This window comes from Prionailurus bengalensis, chromosome C1, assembly GCF_016509475.1.
Source record: "Prionailurus bengalensis isolate Pbe53 chromosome C1, Fcat_Pben_1.1_paternal_pri, whole genome shotgun sequence".
Classification (NCBI taxonomy): domain Eukaryota; kingdom Metazoa; phylum Chordata; class Mammalia; order Carnivora; family Felidae; genus Prionailurus; species Prionailurus bengalensis.
The window spans coordinates 41,461,189-41,466,182 of NC_057345.1; the positions used below are offsets into that span (position 1 = coordinate 41,461,189).

General features: G+C 38.2%; 1 non-coding gene across 1 annotated transcript; it reads right to left on the bottom strand.

The window, feature by feature from the left end:
- Positions 1-4,678: 4,678 nt before the first annotated feature.
- Positions 4,679-4,784, bottom strand: LOC122482318. Its single transcript, XR_006297109.1, has one exon. It is a non-coding gene; the product is annotated as a U6 spliceosomal RNA (small nuclear RNA).
- Positions 4,785-4,994: the final 210 nt, after the last annotated feature.

Consider the following 4,994-nt stretch of genomic DNA (forward strand, 5'->3'; position numbering starts at 1 on the left):
CAGTCAGTTAAGCGTCAGCTTTGGCTCAGGCCATGATCTTGCGGTCCGTGGGTTCCATGCCTGCATCAGGCTCTGCGCTGACAGCTTAGAGCCTGGAGCCTGCTTCAGATTCTACGTCTCCCTCTCTCTCTGCCTCTCCCCTGGTCACACTCTGTCTTTCTCTCTCTCAAAAATAAATAAACATTAGAAAAGTTTTGCAGGGGAAGGAAAAAAAAAAAGAAAGAAAGGTTAGAGAGGAAAGGAGCCAAATCATAAGAGACTCTTAAAAACTGAGAACAAACTGAGGGTTGATGGGGGTTGGGAGGGAGAGGAGGGTGGGTGATGGGTATTGAGGAGGGCACCTGTTGGGATGAGCACTGGGTGTTGTATGGAAACCAATTTGACAATACATTTCATATTTAAAAAAGAAAAAGAAAGAAGGAAAAAGAAAGAAAGAAAGAAAGAAAGAAAGAAAGAAAGAAAGAAAGAAAGAAAGAAAGAAAGAAAACCATGGTTGGTGCATGGGATGGGAACTATGGCAGGACACGAGACTAAAGCATGGGCTGGGGCCAGGTTAGGCTGGTAATAGTGTGAGCATTTGAAACATCAGGCTGATGTGTGAGCATTTTTCTACAGGTAATAGTGAGGTTAGGAGCCCTTCTGCATAATTGAGCCCACTTGTTAGCATGATAGGAAGTCATATTGGTTTCTGTATTTTAATCAATCTAAAAGTGCTTTCTTCTCCATTATATATTATGTCATATTTATAGTTTTGTACTTCTCTTGGATTTTCTGATTGTCCTTGTAAGATCATCTCTAGTCTACTGCATTGATACTGTTATTTCTCTCCAAATAATGTATTGCCACATGCCCATTCCCTTTTTTTCCAACTTCATCTTCCAACTTCAATTTCATCCCCCAGTGTTGGTAGGAAAGTCTAATTATGTGACCCCTTTAGGCCCTACCAGAAAGGGGTAGGAAATAGGTTGGTTGTGATCAGAACTATGCTGTCCAGAGCATTAGGACTAGTCAAAGTGGACAAGATTTGGGCCGCCTGAGTGGCTCAGTCGGTTAATTGTCCGACTTCAGCTCAGGTCATAATCTCATGGTCCGTGAGTTTGAGCCCCGCGTCAGGCTCTGTGCTGCCAGCTCAGAGCCTGGAGCCTGCTTCGGATTCTGTGTCTCCCTCTCTCTCTGCCACTCCCCTGCTCATGCTCTGTCTCTCTGTCTCAAAGATAAATAAAAACATTTTTTAAAAAATTAGCAAAACAAAACAAAACAAAGTGGACAAGATTTGAAGGTGAAGAGTCAAATCCTCCCAGGGTAGAAGAAGACATAAGGGGCACAGTCTCACAACAGAGGTCACAATTTTTTCAGGAACTCAGTATCAGTACCAATGATGGGGTCAGTCTCTTTGCAAGCTATATTTACGATGTTATTTGAAAGTATCAGAACCTCTGTCTTTACAGACTAACCAGGGTAAATGTTAAAACCATTATCTTTTCAGGGTGCCTGGGTGGCTCAGCCGGTTAAGCATCCGACTTTAGTTCAGGTCATGATCTCACAGTCCGTGAGTTTGAGCTCTGCATTGGGCTCTGTACTGACAGCTCAGAGCCTGGAGCCTGCTTCAGATTCTGTGTCTCCCTCTCTCTCTGCCCCTCCCCTGCTCATGCTCTGTCTCTCTCTGTCTCAAAAATAAATAAAAACATTAAAAAATTTTTTTTAAATCAAGCAAGAACTGCCTTAAAAAAATTATCTTTTCTACCACATTATTGTGGTTTGGTCAAGTCCCTTCCCTCCTCTGGACCCAAGGCCCTGTCTATAAAATGTGGGGGCTGGATTCATCCTTTTCTAGAGCTGCTTCCAACTGACATGCTCTAATTTTTCTGTTACCTTCTATTCTGTATTAAATTCATGACATGTGACAGGCATTTTTCTAAGGATGAGACCCTTTTTCTCACCCCCTTCTCTCCTCACCCTTGTTATGAATTATGTTGGTCTTTTCTTGTTTAAAAGATTTGGAAAAAGTGATGTGTTAGGAGGTTTATTTCACATGGCATATTTGAGAGAAAATCACATAAAGGGCTTTGTTTTGTTCCAGCAGCTGAAACAGTAAAACCACCAGAATGACATACAGCGTCATTTTGTACTGCCCTCAAGTGGTGACCCAAATGTCTTCTTGGTTGTAGTTTAAGGAATAAAATGTTTTCAGAGGAGCCTAACGCAACTGGCTTTGATCGAATCTCTTATAAAAGATGGGCTGAGGGTCATTGTTGTTTTCATCAGCGTACAAATCTGTTCTAGTTTCTCCTATCTTTAAAGAGCTATTTTATAACCCTGACTCTCTCTCCAGTCCTATTTCTCTGCTTCCCTTCAGAGCCAAATTTTTCAAGAGTTACCAGTATACTCTTTCTAGTTCCTCATTTCAGTTTATTTTTAAGCTTTTTACTTCAAAATAATTGCAAACTTTCAGAAGAGGTGCACTAATATTATGAAGAATTCCTATACACTCTTCACCCCAATGCACCAGAATTTAATATTTTGCCACAGTCTCTTTGTCTGTGTGTGTTTGCATATGTGTATGAATGCATGCATATATACAAATGTTTCCTGAACCATTCGAATTGTAGTATTTACCCCTAATATCCTAAATATTTGAGTGTGTATTTGCTAAGAACAAGGACATTCTCTCTCTTTTTTAATTTTTTTTAATGTTTGACTATTTTTGAGAGAAAGAGAGAGAGAGAAACAGTGTGAGTGGGAGAGGGGCAGAGAGAGGGAGACACAGAATCTGAGGCAGGCTTCAGGCTCTGAGCTGTCAGTACAGAGCCTGATGTGGGGCTAGAACTCAAGAAATGTGAGATCATGACCTGAGCCAAAGTCATGGTTGACTGAGCCAACCTGGCACCCCAGGAGATTCTCTTATGTACCTGCATTCCTCCCCCACCCCCAAGTATGATGATCAAATTCAGGAAATTTAACATTGATAGAAGTCCTTATATTTAGGACATATTCAAAGTTCACTTATTGGCCTGATACTGTCCTATCTAGCAATTTTCCCTCTGATCCACTGCCTGATCCCTAATCATGCATTACATTTAACTGTCATGACTCTTTAGTCTCCTTTAATCTAGAGCAGTTCCCCAGTCTTACATTGTTATTCATGATATTGACATTTTTGGGAAGTATATACCAATGTTTTGTAGAATTTCCTTCTATTTGGTTTTGTTTCATGTTTACTTATAATTCTATTTCTTTTTCTTTTTTTTTTAGAGGGAGCAGGAATACTACCCAGGGGATGTTATGTCCTCAGTTCATAAGGTGAGGAAAAACATTATGTCACCTGGTCCCATTATTGTTCACCTTTGATCAGTTGGTTAAGATGGCATCTGCCAGGTTTTTTCACTATAAAGTTAGCATTTTTTCCCATATAAGTAAGTAATCTTTGGAGAGGTACTTTGAAACTGTATAAATATCTTGTTCCTCTTCAAATTTATGCTCAAAGTTTTCAACATTCTTTGCTAATTGATAGTCTCTACTCCTTCTATGTCCTCAAATGCTGATTATGCTAAAGACTTCTAAATTCATATCTTCATCCCAGACCTCTCTTCTGGGCTCCAAACTTACAACCAACTGCCTAATTGATATCCACTTGGATATTTCACTGACATCTTCAGTTTAATGTGTGTAAAATAAAACTCCAGAGCAACATCTGAATTCATTACTCTAAAGGTGGTCAAGTGATGATTTTATCATTCCATTATTCCACCTACATTTTTAGTTGGCATTATACTGTAAGCAAGATCTTTCCCTTTTCTCCTATTTATTTGTATATTTATTATTGTCAGTATAGACTTATAGATTCTTATTTTATTTAATAGGTTATAATCTATTACTGTCATTATTCATTTTAATGTTCAACTTGTCCCAGATTTGGTCAGTGAGAGCTCCTTCATACTGGTTCCTGTATCCTTTTGACACACACCCATCTTTTTTTTTTTTTTAAGCACTTTCTTGCTTTCTGGCGTAATATAGCATCCCAGGTACATCTTTTACTTTTCCTGTCTAGTCTTGGAAATCGTCCATCTCTCCAAAGAGCTCCCCTTTTAGTAGGCAATGGTATTTAGAAACCAAGATCTGGGCACCAGATATACTCATTGTTACTGGGGTATAATTGCTTTTAGGCCTTTTAGGTAAACAGAGCCACGAAGGAAAAATGGCAACTTAATGTAGTTTAACTATTTTTAATCATGAATTCATTACTGGCACACTCTAATTCCAATTCAGCACCACAGGGTTTTTTCTCCTATTCCTTATTTGCATCTCCTATTCCTTATTTTCCCACAGTGGGAGCTCTGACTCCCAACAGCATCATTGTCTTTTTTCATTTGCTCAGTGTTGTGATACACACAAAATAGTTTCAGAATTGCTATATCCATGTCACCTAAAAAGTCTATTAAATTGGATTCAAAATTTGTTTGTAGTTTTGTTTTTAGACTAAAGGTATATATGCAAAGTACTGCATTCAAAATTTATTTGGATTAAGTTTTATTTTCCTTCAGAATGTTTATATTACTTATTTATATATAGTTAGGTTTATTTGTTTTCTATTTATATTAATTTTTAGAATGCCTTTCATTCTTGTAGATTCAAATTTCTGTTTGAATATGTAAAAGTTAACATTGTCAAATCCATATGAAAACATATGGAATGCTTCGCAATTTGTGTGTCATCTATATGGGGGAGTCATGCCAATTTTCTGTTTTGTTTTAGTTTTAGCATATGTGCTGTTAAAGTAAGAACACCTTCAATTCATTTTCAGCCCGTTTGATGTTTACTTAGCGCCTTCACACACACACACACACACACACACACACACAAACACTCACTTCACTATTTTTTTATCCTTATATTATTTGACCTTTCCACACTCAACTGACCTAATTTTCTTGAAACACTCTACTCTCTTGGTTTTTGATTCCACACTCTTCTGGTTCTACTTCCTCTTCACAGGC